Source organism: Protopterus annectens, chromosome 2.part2 (genome assembly GCF_019279795.1).
Source record: "Protopterus annectens isolate FY-2018-M chromosome 2.part2, PAN1.0, whole genome shotgun sequence".
NCBI classification, from domain to species: domain Eukaryota; kingdom Metazoa; phylum Chordata; order Ceratodontiformes; family Protopteridae; genus Protopterus; species Protopterus annectens.
In genome coordinates, this window is record NC_056730.1 from 882,560,820 (window position 1) to 882,577,927 (window position 17,108).

The following is a 17,108-nucleotide window of genomic DNA, read 5'->3' on the forward strand; positions in this document are numbered from 1 at the left end:
CTAGGATGGGGGAAAGAGGGAGGGTAAGTAAGAATGTGAGGCGAGATGGACTACATACATTGAACGTTATGGTGAGTACATAACTTCTTGATGTTATGAAGTCCAATCTCGCCTACATTCTTACCGGTGGGACAGCATCCCCAGCACCTGAACCCTGGGAGGCTCAGTGGAAAATACTCCTGAACACTGTGGAACCAAAGGAAGATCTGCCTCTGGATACCAAATCCAATTTGTAGTGACTGATAAAGGTGTGAGGAGATGCCCATGTAGCCGCAGCACAAATATCATCCATAGATATCCTGGCCTGAAATGCTGTAGAGGTAGACATAGATCGGGTAGAATGAGCCTTCACTCTAGATGGTAAATCCATACCACCTGAAACATAAATGAAGGAAATACAACTAGAGATCCATCTAGACAATGTCACTTTGGAAACAGGAGATCCAATCTTATTTTCTGAAAATGAAGCAAATAGCTGATCCGATTTTCTGAGATCCCTCGTTCTATGTAGATAAAAATGCAACTGCCTGTGAGAATCCAGTTGGTGAAATTTAAATTCTGCCCTATTAGAGAACTCTGGAAAAAAATACGGGCAGTTCAATGGATTGGTTGCGATTACTAACCAAAGCCACTTTTGGCATAAATGAAGGGTTTGGTCTGAGGGAAACCCTGTCCCTGTGAAAAATCAAGTAAGGCGGTCTGATAAACAAAGCTTGGAGCTCTGATACACGTCTAGCTGAAGTGATGGCTACCAAAAAGATAGTTTTCCAAGTCAAAAATTTTAGTTCACAAGTAGCTGCAGGCTCAAAGGGTGAAGAGGTGAGACATTGTAGCACAAAATTTAGGTCCCAAGGCATGACTGGGTCGAAGACCGGAGGGCGAAGCAGCATAGTGCCTTTCAAGAATGCCTTGCATAGTCTATGCACCATTAAGCTGGGTTCATTAGCGATGTGAAAAGTGGAAATAGTGGCCAACTGTACTTTAATGGTCGTGGCTGCTGACCCCTGATTGAAAAGCATGGAGAGAAATTCCAGAACTGAAGAAATTGGAGCTGTATAAGGATCAATTTTCTTGCCTGAGCCCAGATGGAGAATCTTTTCCATTTACTGGAATAAATCTTTCTAGTCGAAGGCTTATGGGAAGAAGACAGAATATGAATCACTTCCGGAGGAAAATGATGAAGCCTGAGTAGTGATGGAAGTTGAGTAGCCAGGCTGTCAACCGGAGAGTCTGAAGAGAAGGATGGAACTGCCCTGACATACGAGTCAGAAGATCTGGCTGTGGGTCCAGAATCCAGGAGGTGTCCATGAGATAGGGAATGGAGAAAGGGGAACCAAATTTGACGAGGCCAGTGTGGAGCTATCAGAATTATTCTGTTTCCCAAGGACTGTGCTTCCTGAATAACCTTTGTCAACAGAGGAACAGGAGGGAAGGCATAAAGTAGACCGGAGAGCCAATCGTGAACTGGAGCGTCCCTGGGTGACTCCCCCGGAGGGGGAATAAGGGTGAAGTAGCTGCTGCACTTGGTATTGAGGGGACTGGCAAATACATCACAGCAAGGCTGACACCATCTGCGGAAAATCTGCTCTGCAACTTGACTGTTCAGGGACCACTCGTGAGGCATCAGAATAGCTCTAAAAATATACATCTTCAATCTGTAAAGCTCTTTCCAGTGGTGAGAATCAAACCTTGCCCCTTGCGGTTGAAAGGCATACACCTTAACCACTGCACCATTTTGCCTTTCGGTCCTCAACCTGTCGGCGATCACGTTGGACTTCCCTGGAATGTGCGTTGCTACAAAAAAATGTTGGGAAGACACTGCCCACTGCCACACTCGAATAGCCTCTCTGCAAAGGGGATACGACTTGGTTCCTCCCTGTTTGTTCACATACCATACCACCGACATATTGTCTGAGTGGATCGCAATTGACCCGAGAGGAAGAAAGCTCTGAAGTACTTGCAATGCTAGTAGCACTGCTCTCATCTCCAAGATATTGATATGCAGATGTATCTCGTGTTCCTCTTTTTTGAGGGAGCAACGCGTATACTTGTTGTTACAAAACTTGAATCCTTTCTTGTGGTAAAAACGCCCTCATGAGCACGGTGCAAACTCAGCGCCTATAAAGGTGACATGCTGCGAGGGCAACAAGGCAGACTTTTCCCAGTTTAGAGTGATACCCAGTTGTTGACACAGCTTGATAGTGGCATCTCTGGTCTGCAGTAGTAGATGCCTGGTGGTGGCAGAAAGGAGCCAGTCGTCCAGGTACGGAAATGCTTGGAATCCCTGACATCTAAAGTGAACCGTCACCACTGCCATACATTTGGTGAACACCCTGGGGCTGTGGTGAGACCAAAGGGCAGGGCACGAAATTGAAAATGACTGGCTCCCAGCCAGAAGCGTAGATGACTTCTGGATGCCCTGTCCATCTTTATGTGGTAGTAAGCATCCTTGAGGTCGATGGAGCACATCCACACTTCTAGAATAGATTGCAATGTGACAATTCGGAACTTGGACTTCTTCATGTGGAGGTTCAAGCAGCTGAGATCCAAGATGGGTCTCAGGTTCCCCTGTTCTTTTCGGCACCAAAAAGAATCTGGAGTAAGTCCCTAATCCGATCTGGTCTGAGGGGACATGCTGGATGGCTCCTTTTTCTAGCAGCTTTATAACCTCTGAAGCTGTGGAATCCCTTTGATTGGGTGGAACATCTGGGATTCTTTTGATCGGTGGGGGGGGGGGATGTGATATCCTCCGGAAATTATTTTTAATACCCACTGGTCCTGGGTGATGTTTTGCCAGGCTTCTGGGTATAGTGAAATGCGCAGTCGGGCCTCCCATCAGGAGCGCTGGTAGGGAGAACCACGAAAGGAATCACGGTCTCCCTGGTTACGCGGGTCTCCTCTGCCTCTAGGGTGGCATCTACCCGAGTTACTACCCCCTTCCCTGCCTCCTGAGGGGGGAATCACTTTGTGCGTCATGAGAAAACCTCTGCAATTTCTTGAACCACATTTTCCCACTCTTCTGGACCTTGGGATAAGGTCTAGAAGGCATGGAAAAATGAACTGCCATGGCAGACAGAGTTTTTCCCTCTTGCTTGCACCTAGTGAGAGTGACTTTCACCTTGGTTCTGAACAACGAGGAACCATCAAATGGGGCGTTGGTGAATGCAGACTTGAAGGCCTCCGCGGAATTACAGAGGTGCATCCAGGAGTGCCTTCTGAGAGAAACTCAGAAACTCGCTGCCCTACTCGCTCCTTCAGCTGCATAAGAGATCAGCCTCATGGAGGAGTTAGCAATAGAATTTAGGGTAGACATCTGAACGTTGACGTTCTGAGCCACTGCGTCAGAAACGGTACCCTGCAGAGCATCTCCCAGCTCTTTTAGGAGATCTCTCTGGAGCCATGTAAAATGTGACAAGTAATTCAGTGACCGCAGTGTAAAGGCCACTGAAGAAAACATGCATTTCCCATACCGGTCCATGGTCCTGGACTCCTTGTTAGGGGGATGGACGGTAGATGAAGTCTCAGCCAGTTCCTTCTTGGTGGCCACTGCCACCACCATGGCATCTACTGGGACCCCCTTCATGAGAAACTCTTTGTCAGCGGGGGCAGACAGAAATTTGTTGGGTCTCCTGGGAGCTGGTTCCACAATGTCAGGGGTTTCCCACACCCTCCGACAAACTAGATCCAGGAGTTTGTTGAAGGGTGGAGAGACCCAGGAGGTGGAGGGCTGAGCCCCAAAGGCCTTCAGGAACACAGACTCCTCAGAAGGGGGTTTAGAGGGCCAGTTGCCTCTCTGTTTCAAGATCTCTAGGATATCAGAGAAAGAGATATCCTCAGAGGATGACTTGGGGGACCCCTCTGATTCCTCAAGGTCAGTGTCCGACGTGAGAGACTCTTCCTGGGAGTCTATGTGTTTCCTCTTGCACGTTCTTTTTCTGGGTGGCTCCCCAGGCAAAAACTCTGGGGGGCCCTCAAAAATTTGTGGACCACTCATGGAGGTATCCTGAGGCCTTGGATCTCCGCAGTCCAAAGATAGAGGGCTTTCAGAGACGGATACTGGAGCTGGAGGGGGTAGAGTGTCACTGCTGTATGATGCCACTGAGGACCTGGCCAGCATGCTCCGCATGACCTCAAAAGCTGATCCCCCCCAGCTCCGAGGATCGACCAACCGTGGAAGACCTCGGAGCAGAAGGGGCAAGGTCCGAAGCAAGGGTCAGGCTCACCCAAGCTGAAGCACCGAGAGGGAGGCTAGGAGCTGAAGAGCATCCCGAGACATCCCCCTTGGGTCCGACCGAGGAACCATGAGTCCTAGACCCCATGGACAGAGTCGACGGGGTCGTAGCTGAGATCAGAGCTCATAAGCCAGGATGGACTATCGCAGTTGACCTAGAAGCACCAAACAGCACCGACCACTCTGGCTCCGAAGGCAGAGATTTGCTTGGAGGAGGAGGTATCGATGATGGTTGGGTGACGGGCTCCAGAGCTGACTGGGCTGGAGCCGAAACCAATTTAGCCAGCACCGCTGATTGAAGCAGTCTCTGTACCACTTTATCCACATCAGAGTGTGTCCTGGAGGACCTAGAGGGCAAGGTAGGAGATCTAGACCTCCTCTCTGAAGGAGACCTGCAAGGAGGAGAAACCAGTCTAAAAACTGGGGACTGGCTCCGAACTAGTATCTCCGACACCGGCTCCAAGAGGCTGGGAGCCGATGTAAGTTCTGTCAGTTGACAAGCTTCCTTCGGCACCGAAGACTGTGGAGTCGAGGATGCCACAGTAGACTTAGTAACTTTCTCCAGAGGCTCCGATAAGACAGACGGAGCTGGAGATCATTTTTTTTTTGCTTTGGATGTTTTGTCTCTTTTAGAGGGAGAGAACTTAGCACTAGAAGACCTCTCCAAAACTTCGTCGAAAGAGGGTTTCAGTACTCCCTTCAGAATTAGTTTGTTCTTCCTTTCTTGAAGAATACAAGGGCTGAATGCGTGACAGAACGCACAAGACTCCTGAAGGTGTATAGCCCCTAAACAATAAACACACACAGAGTGCCCGTCAGTAATGGACATTTTGTACTCACATTTACTACATTTCTTACAGCCTGAAGGCTTATGTTCTTTTGTATCCTTAGACATGGTCAGCAGGATACTAACACAACACAACAGTAAAAGACATCAGCAACAAACGCGGGAACTAAACTAATAACTACAGACACTACACAAGGACCTCTAACTCAAACGGTATTGACAGAAAAACAACTGCCCTAGCCCGGGGGGAGGGGGGGATAGGTACCTAAAATAAAAACGAGCACAGAAGGGGAAAACAGATAACCAAGGGAAGACTAGGTTCTCTAACTAAAATGGGCCTAGCCTGTTGGGAGATAGCTGACGGGATACCAGACAAAAAGTAAACAAATGCCACAAAGGCCTTACAAAAAACACTTCCAAAAGCAACAACACACACACCTAGCTATGAAAATAGCTTTTGGATCAAATTTTTAGTCAAAAATTTAGTCAAGAAGACAAAAAAGTTATACTTAGCCACAGCCAAGAGCGAGATCACGTCTGAGCTTTACGAGCAGCAAACGAGATCTGGGGAAAGGGAGCAGTGCAGCATGGGATACCTCTTAGCCCAGCCAATTAAGAGACTTCAAGCTAGAGTAAGTCCAAGTCGGAGCAGAGGTTCGGCTCCGAACCCACGGGTAAGAATGTAGGCGAGATTGGATTACATAACATCTAGTGTTTTAATCTTTTTTACTGCACTGCACAAACAAGATATGTTTATTTCATTTTAAGTAATGGTTTAATTAACCTCATAAGTTCAGACGTCTAGAAGAATCTTTTCTAAGGCAAGATTTGCCAGCTAGAATGACAAATCACACCCACAGGATCATGTGTATTTAGGGAAAAACAATGGAAGAGAAAAAGCACAGTAGAACAAAAAACTCAGAGAATGTGAAGAAAATAATGTGCAAGAATGTGAATGTACAAACTCTGCATGTTGACATACAGGCCAGAGTGGTGAAACAGAATGCCAAAACAACATAAGAATCAAGATCCAATGCCTTTTTGCTAATACAATGGTGAAAAAATAAAAAATGTATTCAGTATCAGTCACATGGACCTGAGGAAAGTAATATAAAAGGTAACCCCTGTAAGTGTGCAGCACCAAACACATCATATTAACTTAAATAAAAGCCATCTAAGAAAAAGGCCAACATAAGAGCCATGTTAGCATAAAACACCATTTGATCTCCTCTATCAAAAATATTAGAAAAATGCTTTCAATAAGCAATTTAATAACTACCTAACAGATAACCATCTTCTGTCTTAAATCTAAAACGGCTTCCATCCATAACACAGTACAACTACTGCTTTGCTTAATTTTCTTAATACTGCCAACACCAAAAGAAATACCAGAAGCCTGGTCTCCACTGTCTTCCTAGACTTATCAAAAGCTTTCGATACTCTATCCCCTCAGAAACTGTTACATAACTCTCATCCATAGGCCGCACTGACACTTCACTGCAGTGGTTCCATAGCTACCTCTCAAACTGAGTACAATTAATGAAATAGAAACATGATTTATTCGACTTTTTGCCTGTAACTATTAGTGCCCCCAAAAGAATCTATACTAGGCAACATGCTTTAACATATTCATCAATAAACTCTACACTTCTACACAAAATGTTACCCTATATGACTCATCCCTAATCTGCTCTGTCAAATCACTCTCTAAACTCGACAAGACCTTATACAACAATCTTTCTTATCAATTGAAACATGGCTAAATAATTCACAACTACCTCTAAACCCTAAAAAAAAAAAACTCTAAATTACTGCTCTTCAACACAAAACCACATCCATACCAAAACAACACTGTTCACTGTCATCTCTGCCAACAAAACCATGACAGAACAAGTAAACCACACAAAATTACTAGGTATCATTACAGATGACTAGTTGACATTCACCCAACAAATATTACATTTGGTTAAAACAAATCATCAAAAACTAAAGTAAAAACCTACCACTATGACATAGCCAGAAGACGTATAGCCTCAACTTTCTTGCTATCATCTCTCCAGAATGCTTCCCCAATCTTCACTAACCCTCAAGGGTCACAACTCTCCAAACTTCAGAAATGTTATTATAAAACAGCCAGATTTGCAATGAACTATAACAATAGGGCACGCCAGTGCCTAGCCTTCTGGGAATTAAAATGGTTAGAACTACCACAACAACTAGCTCTTTTTAACTATAATACACAGACTTCTCTATAAGCCAGACATTTGCACAATCCTTAACAACTTAATACAACACTACTTCCCCAAAAGAATTTTATGCTTTAGAAAAAAATTACTAATCATTATAACCAAATCATCTAATCATGTAGGTGATTCTCAACATTCAAATAGTGTAGCTAAATTGTGGAGAAACATCCCACTACCGGTGAAATATTTTCAGAAGGCAAACTTATTTAAAACACACTAAAACTTCACCTATCAAATTAATGGATCTACTCCTGTACATATCCAGGATAAAGGCCGCTGTTATTTTCAGCTTGCCATATAGTCAAACCATTTCTCTTCATTAAAGATCCTATACCCCACAGTTAGTCTTCAACAATAACTGAATAGTTTTATTACCATCTTCCAGATACAGACATTATTTTGTGATACTACACCCCCCATACTTCTAATATAAACCTTTTGATAGTCCTACACACAATTGTCTCTGAACTTTCTTTAGACATTACCCCTTTACTATAACATTAACATTTTCTGCCCGACCTAGTTCTTTCCCTCACATCCATTTCTTTGAATTTCTAAGCACTAATCACACAATCTATTATCTATCTGACAAAATCAATAATACACATCTTCAAATGCTCAATGTTCAATGTCTACAAATGTATAAGCATCTTTTATATTGTAATAGTTGCCTCTACTTTCATATGAATGTAATCTAATTAGCAAATGTATGTTGTGCAGGGAAAGTGGATTCCACTGATTAGAAAGGTGCTAGGTTATAAACTTCTCTCTCCATCTTATCTGGTGGCAAATATTTAAGTCCCTGGTTCTAGTTATGGTAAAGATACTGGAATTGCAGAGATACAAGACGTCCAGGACTACTGTGTCTCTAATGTCAAGGAAAGTGAGAGAGATCTACTCTCAAAAGTCTATAAGACACTAAATAAAGGGATAGAGCTTCCAACCTCTCTTGGATCAGGGACTTTAGACAGTGATACTGTTTGTTAGGAACCTTTGATACATTTAGTACTGTACGTCCCAAATGGGACAATAACTGTCATGATCAATGCAGTGTATAATAAGGCAGTGATTACTTCCTTAGATCTTGATGATATTCCCTTGGCAATTACATGTGCAAAATAAAAAGGATTTCCTGACAACCACTGTCACATGAAGGTCAAAAGGTAGGGAGCTACCAACTCACGCACCTAGGTCTCTGACTATAAAACTTAAAACCCACACTGTGTAGGTTCTGCCTACTATCCATTTTACTACATATTTTATTTATTTGACATTTGTTATCTGGGAGAGTCCAACTGGGTCACAAGACTCATTTTCAGTGAAGGCCCGGGGAGAAAAGCTCCAAAATTGTAGAAAATTACAACACTTACAAGCAAACTACAATACACAAATATACAGTGAGTACATTGCTAGTTTAACTGTGATAACACTTTTTTCTTTCTCTAGTTGTGTGTTGTCTTTACAGTACGATGGGCAAAGGGGTGTCTACCAAAATTGATGATACTACACATTTTAGCATTTAGTCTGAGCCCATTTTAGTACACCAAGAGTTTACTATACAGAGTTTATTTTGAGAGTTTGACTGTCAGAGCGTGACAACAACAAACCCCAAGTTTGCAGTCATATGCAAACTTTGTTAGCCAAAGATATTGGCTCCTTGCTTGGAAATGTGAGAAGTAAAGGTAAAAAATGAGAGATTTTAGCACTGATCCCTGAGGGACACTGCTGATCACTTTCAAACTTTCAAATGAGACACTTAAAACCCACACTGTGTAGGTTCTGCCTACTATCCATTTTACTACATATTTTATTTATTTGTTATCTGGGATAGTCCAACTGGGTCACAAGACTCATTTTCAGTGAAGGCCCGGGGAGAAAAGCTCCAAAATTGTAGAAAATTACAACGCTTACAAGCAAACTACAATACACAAATATGCAGTGAGTACATTGCTAGTTTAACTGTGATAACACTTTACACAAATACTTATAAGCAAAATTAGCAGACATAAGTAAACAGTGAATGCATTACATGTTTATCTTGATAATATTTTATACAAAATTATGAATTTGACAAGATTTTTACAAATTTGACAAGACTTTTAACATTTTACAGTGTCACTGCCTCAGTGATAGGATATTTGCACAATATCATTCTTCATGTTTGATTTGGAAAAATACGTGTGTTGTTTAGATTAGTTCATAAGGAGGTAGAAAGACATGAGTAGTGTGGTACATTTTCTCCAGTCCTGACGGTGCTTAATGGTAGTGGACATGTTAAAGTAATTGAAGGAGGTATAGGAGGGCATATTGTATATTAGCCTGGGGTTATGCATGTGCATAGCCATGATTTATTTAGGTGTTCTTTTAAGAAGGCTTTGAAGAGAGGTAGGCTAGTAGTTAGCCTAATGTTGAGAGGGAGGACATTCTAAGATTTAGCAATAGTGTGTGAGTATAGAGATTTTCCTGGGTTCTGGAAGGTTTATAGATTTCAAGGAGGTTTTTATCTTCAGATCTGATGGGTCTGTTTGGTTTGTAATGTTGTATTAGGTCGTCTACAGCTGGACAGGCAATTGGCCTATAAAATAGGTTGTGTGTTGTAATTAGGTTTGTATATGAAAGCTGCTATGTTAATTCTAACTAGTTTAATTATTTAAGTGATGCACAGTGATGTGTATGGTAGTTGGAGCTGGTTGCGAATTTTGCCACTTTGTTTTAGCATTGCTCTAATTTAGTTTTGGTGGAGTTCTGCAGATTGATTAGTATACAGGAACCGTAGAGAAGTGATGGGAGCAGGACGGTTTTAGCCAAGGTAGTTTGGTAAGTGTACACAACTGCACCATGTTCTTTGTGTTTCACTGTTGCAGTCATTGCATTTGGGTAGAATCCCAAAGCTATGGTTGGGAGGATGGAATTATACAGCATTAGAAGCAGCTATAAGGCCCTGCAGGATAGCTGTGGCAAAGCCAGCTCTGGATTTAGAGAACAGAGGTAAATGGAAATGTTTGGTGAATGTATGAACTGAGCTCCAGGTAGCAGCTTCTAGAATGTCTCTGGTAGGAACCCCTCTGAGAAAGGCTGCAGAAGTAGATGTAGCCCTGGTGGAATGAGATCTGGTCCCCTTGGAGATAGGTTTACCATGGTGCATATAGCAGAAACTAATACAATGGCTTATCCATTTTGAAATAGTCTGCTTTGAAATAGCCTTTCCCTCTGCCCCTGCAGCAAATGCCACCAATAGTTGTTCAGATTTTCTTAGAGATTTTGTCCTGTTTAAGTAGAATATAATTTGTCTGTGTACATCCAATGAAAGCAGAATCCGCTCACCCTTGTTCTTTGGATTGGGAAAGAAAGCTGGCGGATGAATGGTTTGATTAAAAGCCACACTGGATACCACCTTAGGCATGAAAGATGGCTTGGTCCTGACAGCCACTCTGTCCGGATGAAAAATAATGAAAGGCTCCACTGCCATAAGAGCCTGTAATTCTGAAATCCTTCTAGCTGAAGTGACTGCTAAAAGGAAAGCTGTTTTCCAGGAGAGAAATTTTATGTCAGTTTTTCCAAAACAAAACTGAGGTCCCATGCAGGAGTTGGTGCTCTCCTGGGAGGTCTTAAAATTTTTGGCTCGTCTGAGATACTGCTTTAGCAGAGGATGAGAGAAGAGGGGAGGTTCTGTGTTGCAATGCACTGAAATGGCAGAGGCATGGAGTTTTATGGAAGAAAAAGATAGGCCCTTGTGAAGCATCTCAGTTAAGTATTGCAGTATCTGAGGAATACTGGGCATTGCTGTGCTTATTCCTTGTGATTGGTTCCAGGCACAGAATCTTTTCCATTTGTCAGCATAAGATTTTTTAGTACTAGGTCTTCTAGCCTCCAAAATGGCATCCATCACTGGTTTGCTGAGGGATGCCAAGGGTGAAATTAGTTGATTAGCCATGCTGCAAGATTCAAAGTTTGGAGCTGAGTGTGCAGAATTTGGTAGCTCTACTGAGACAGTAGGTAAGGTGTCTGAGACAGGCGCCATGGAGGAAGGTGTGACACATTGCGCAGGAGTGGGTACCAGTGTTGGCGAGGTCAGTCTGGAGCAATTAGAATCATTTTTGGTTTGTCCTGTTTGACTTTTAGTAGAACATTGGAGAGCAGAGGCAGAGGGGGAAAAACATAGACTGATAGGTTTTTCCAGCTGAATGATAGAGCATCCACTTTCCAAGCTTTTTTGTGATGAATTCTTGTGCAGAATTTGTCCAAATGATAGTTCTGGGGTGAGGCAAAAAGATCTATGTCTGGGCTCTCCCATTTGCGTGTCAACATGTTGAAAACTTGTGGTTCCAGTTTCCATTCGTGTGGGTCCATAAGATTTCTGCTTAGTTCGTCTGCCAGAGTATTTAGCTTTCCTGGCAGGAATTGAGCTTGTAGTTGTATTGGATAGGTCAAGGCCGTGTTCCACAATGCCATGCCTAGTCTGCAAATGGTGTAGGAATGTGTACCCCCCTGCTTATTTACGTACAACATAACTGTGGTGTTTTCTGTCTTTATCATTAGTTGTCCTGGATGAAGGTAGTCCTTGAAGGCTGTCAGTGCATTCTGTACAACTAGCATCTCTTTCTGATTGATATGTAGGTGCATTTGATTTGGGCTTCATTTGCCCTGAATGCACTTTCCTGCCAGATGAGCCTCCCAAGCATAGTCTGATGCATTTGTAGTTAGGGTTTGGGTGGCAGGGGGTGGAGTGAATGGCAATCCCTTGTTTTGGTGGCAGGCCTCTCCCCATCAAAGGAACTGTAGTTCCAGGCAAGTTATAACAGGACTCATTGTTTCCAGGTTGTGACAATGTTGACTCCATAAACCTTTTAAGTACCACTGAAGTTTCCTCATATGCAGTCTTGCATATGGAATTAGAAGAATGCAGGAGGCCATGAACCTCAAGGCTTGCAGAATTTGTCTTGCAGATAGCAGGGTTTTTGTGGCCACCTGTTTGAAGTAAGTCACCAATTGAATTTGCTTTTCTGGTGTAAGGTAAGTCATCTGGGCAGTTGTATTCAAGCTTGCACCCAGGAATGTAATTTTTTGAAAGGGTACCAGTTGTGATTTCTTTTCGTTTATGGTGTACCCTAGACAAGTTAGAAAAACAAGGTATGTACTCGCCATAACGTTCCATGTTGGTAGTCCGTCTCACCCTTCATTTTTACATATGGGTTCGGAGCTAATTCTTGGCTCTGACTCGGCCGATTTTCAAGCTCGAAGACTTCTGGTTGGCTCGTGGCTAAGCAGGTATCCCATGGTGCACCAGTGCAATCCCCAGATCTTGTTTGCCGCTCACTAGCGATAGAAAGAGATGGAAAGAAACCCTTAACCAACAAACTAATACTAAAGGGTCACCAACAAAGAAATTTATAATATTACCTCCAGATCTTCCAGGATGGGGGCAGGAGGGTGGGTTGGTAAAAATGAAGGGTGAGATGGACTACCAACATGGAATGTTATGGTGAGTATATAACTTCTTTATGTTAGGTAGTCCAATCTCACCTTCATTTTTAAATATGGGACAGCATTCCTAGCGCCTTATTCTTGGGTGGCTCATTGGAAGATACTCCTGAGCACCGTGGAGCCAAAGGATGCTCTACCCTTAGAAGACAAATCCAACTTATAATGAGTAATAAAGGTATGAGGGGTAGCCCACGTAGCTGCTGCACAGATATGATCAGTTGGTACCCTGGCTTGAAAGGCTGCAGAGGTAGACAGAGACCTAGTAGAGTGAACCTTGATCCTGTGGGGTAAGGGTCTGCCCTCCAAGCTGTAGATGAAAGCTATGCAACTCAAAATCCAGTTAGACAATGTCACCTTAGAAACTGGTAAACCCAATCTGGAATCAGAAAAGGAAACAAACAACTGGTCTGACTTCCAAAATTGTTTGGTCCATTGCAAATAGAAATGCAGCTGTCTGTGAACATCCAACTGGTGAAAATGGTATTCCTCTGCATTGCTATGATTGGGAAAGAAGACTGGGAACTCAATGGACTGGTTCAATGTGGCACAAGAACAAACCTTGGGAACAAATGAAGGATTGGTACGTAAAGAAACCCTGTCTTTATGAAAAACTAAATAAGGTGGCTTAATAGACAGGGCATGCAGCTCAGAAACACGTCTGGCTGATGTAATAGCTACCAAAAACACAGTCTTCCAACACAAGTACTTTAAGGAAGCTGAATGAGACGGTTCAAAAGGAGGGGATGTTGGTTTGGACAACACAAAATTTAAGTCCCAAGAAGCCACAGGTTCCTGTAAAGGTGGTCTCAGCAAGGTGGCTCCTCTCAAGAAGGTTTTACATAACTTATGCGACATAAGGATAACGTTTGGAGATCCCAAATAAAAATGTGAAATAGCCACCAATTGTACTTTGATGGTGGCTGCGGCAGATCCCTGCTGAAAAAGCTCCGAAAGGAATTCCAGAATTATGGGAACGATGGGTGGAGTGGTGTAAGGATCCACTTTCATTTTCTGTGCCCAAATAGAAAACCTTTTCCACTTACTGTCATATAGCCTTCTGGTTGATGGTTTGTGTGAGGATAAAAGAATATGGGCCACTGATGATGAAACATCATGAAGCCTGACTGGAGATGAAACTGGATCAGCCAAGCTGTCAATTTTGGGGTGTGGAGAGAGGGGTGTAGCGAACCCAACATGTGGGTCAACAGATCTGGAACTGGGTCCAGAATCCAAGAATCATCCAGGAGAAGAGGCTCGAGGAAGGGAAACCAGACCTGACGAGGCCAGTAAGGAGCAATGAGGATCAACTTGCTTCCCAATCGGTTCGCTTTTTGTATCACTTTGGGGATAAGAGGGAATGGAGGGAAGACATAGAGAAGTCCCGTGGGCCAATCGTGTACCAGAGCGTCTCTGGGTGCTTCTCTCAGAGGGGGTATTAGGGAAAAATAACTGCTGCACTTGGCATTGACTGGGCTGGCAAAAAGGTCACAGCAAGGTTGTCCCCATTTTAGGAAAATCTGTTCCACTATTTCCCATTTCAGAGACCACTCATGGGGCAGCAGGACTGCCTGGCTCAGCTTGTCTGCTATCATGTTGGTTGTCCCCGGAATGTGCATTGCCACCAGAAAGCACTGGGAAGAAATTGCCTATTCCCAAACTCGTATGGCCTCTCAACAGAGTGGGTAAGATCTGGTACCACCCTGTTTGTTGATATACCACACAACTGACATGTTGTCCGATTGTATTGCAATCCTCCCTGGAGGAAGAAGGTCCTTAAGTGCTTGCAATGCCAGAAGCACCGCTCTCATCTCCAGAAAGTTGATATGCAGATGAGCCTCATGTTCTTGCCATGTGCCATGGACTGTCCTGCCCAGATAATGCCCCCCACCCTACCTGGGAGGCATCAGTGGTCACAGTGGCAACGAGTTTGGCAGGCACCAAGGGAGCTCCTGTGAACAAGTTGTTGGGGGCTATCCATCAATGAATGTCCTTTTTGCATGACTTTGTCAGCAGAATAGAGTGATTCAGAGGTAGATATTGGAACAATCACTGGGAGAACAGGAGCCATTGCAGGATTTTCATATGCAACCTGGCTAGAGGTATTAACAGAATGGTTGAGGCCATCATTTCAAGATGTTGAAGAATCCACTTTGCTTTGACCTTCCGAAGTGGGAGAAGTCGCTGAACTTGTGAGATGAGGTTTTGTGCTCTTTCGGTGGGAAGACGAACTGTCATATCCACTGTGTCTACCTCTGCGCCTATAAAAATCACAGATTGAGAGGGCAGTAATGCAGATTTTTCCCAATTTATGGAAATCCCTAGTTGAGCACAAAGCTGGATGGTGATATCCCTGTTTTGGAGAAGTAGATGCCTGGTGGGGGCAGTCAGGAGCCAGTCGTCCAAATACGGAAACACCTGGAATCCCTGACGTCTCAATTGAGCTGTCACTACTGCCATGCATTTGGTGAACACCCTGGGGGCTGTGGTGAGACAAAGGGCAGAGCACGAAACTGATAATGGCTGGCTCCCAGCCGGAAGCGCAGATACCTCCATGACGCCTTGTCCATTTTTATATGGTAATAGATGTCTTGGAGATCTAGAGAGCACATCCATAGTCTTTCCCCAACAATGGCAGTATCAACTACAGTGTTACCATCCGAAACTTGCCCTTTTTCATGGATTCGTTTAATCTGCTGAGGTCCAATATTGACCTCTAGTCTCCGGTTTGTTTTGGGACTAAAAAGAACCTGGAGTAAGTTCCGGATCCTATCTGGTCTGCAGGCACAGGCTGGATGACTCTTTTTGAGGGGAACTTGTTGATCTCCACAGTTGCCTGATCCATGTGATTGGGTGGAGTACCTGGGATCTTCTTGAGAACAAACAGTGGAAGGGAAAAGGGTATGATATAGCCTCCGGTAACAACTCTTTGTACCCACTTGTCTTGGCCAGGCTTCTGGATACAAAGAGATGTGACCGCCGAGTGACCCCAGAGAAACGCAGTCGGTCCCCACATCAGGAGCGCTGATAAGGCCGCCCTCGAAAGAACCATGGCCTTGCTGATATTGCAGACCGCCCCTGCCTCTAGGGCGATGTCTACCATTTCCTCCTGCTCTGCCTCTGAAGGAGGATTCACTGTGTGTGTCTGGAAAGGCCTTGTGGGACTTTTTGAACCACATCTTACCCCCTTTGACCTTTGGGGTATGGTCAAGAGGGGACAGTAAAACGGACTTCCACGGCAGAGAGAGTCTTTCCTTCCTCTTCACACCAAGTGAGTGTATCTTTCACCTTGGAACCAAACACAGAGGAAGCATCAAATGGGGCGTTGGTGAAGGTGGACTTAAATGGCTCCGCACAATTACACAAGAGCATCCAGGAGTGGCGCCTAAGGGCAACTCCTGAACCCGCTGCTCTGCTCGCTCTATCAGCCGCGTGAGATATGAGCCACATGGAGGAGTTAACTATGGAATTTAGGGTGGACAACTGAGCAGAGATCCTATCCGGGACTCCCTCAGGACAAGCATCCTGTATGGAATCTCCTAACTCCTTGAGGAGATCCCTCTGCAACCTCGTGAAATGGGTAAGATAGTTCAGGGATCGAAGTGTAAAGGCCGCTGAACCAAATACTCACTTCCCAAATCTGTCCATCTGTCAAGACTCCTTGTTTGGTGGATGTACAGAGGAAGACATCTCCACCAACTCCTTCTTTGTGGCTGCCACCACCACCATGACATCTATGGGAACGCCCTTAGACAAGAATTCTTTTCCAGGAGGGACAGACAGGAACTTATTTGGTCTTCTAGGTACTGGCTCCACGGCATCAGGAGTATCCCACACATTCCGACTAACCAGATCCATTAGCTCGTCGAAAGGTGGAGACACCCAAGAGGCAGAGGGTTGAGACCCAAAAGCCTTCAGGTACACAGACTCCTCATCAGAAGGGTTAACAGTGGGCCAGTCGCATCTCTGTTTAAGGATCTCTAGAATGTCCACAAAGGAGACATCATCAGAGGACGACTTAGAGGACCCCTCCGACTCATCGAGGTCAGTGTCCGATGTCAGAGACTCATCCTGGGAGTCAATATGCTTCCTCTTGCATACTCTCTTCCGTGGGGTCTCCTCAATGGGACCTTCTGGGGATGCCCCAGAAGAGTGGGGGCCACCAGCCAGTGGCTCCTGAGGCTGTGGGTCTCTGCTGTCTCCGGAGAGAGTAGGGACTGAGACCGAAGTGGGAGCCTTGAGGGAAGAGTGCTTGTACCACTGGCAGGGGCTGTAGATTGTGACAGTACACTCATCACCTCAAAAGCAGATCTTTCTGGCTCCGAAGACTGTCCCCGCTCCGAAGAGACAAAGGACGGTGCCG

At 44.4% G+C, this 17,108-nt stretch overlaps 1 protein-coding gene across 1 annotated transcript in view; it reads right to left on the reverse strand.

Annotated features, from left to right (window-relative positions):
* Positions 1–17,108, reverse strand: part of EPB41L4A (erythrocyte membrane protein band 4.1 like 4A) — a 2,214,504-nt gene that overhangs the window by 2,086,222 nt on the left and 111,174 nt on the right. The window lies entirely within an intron of this gene.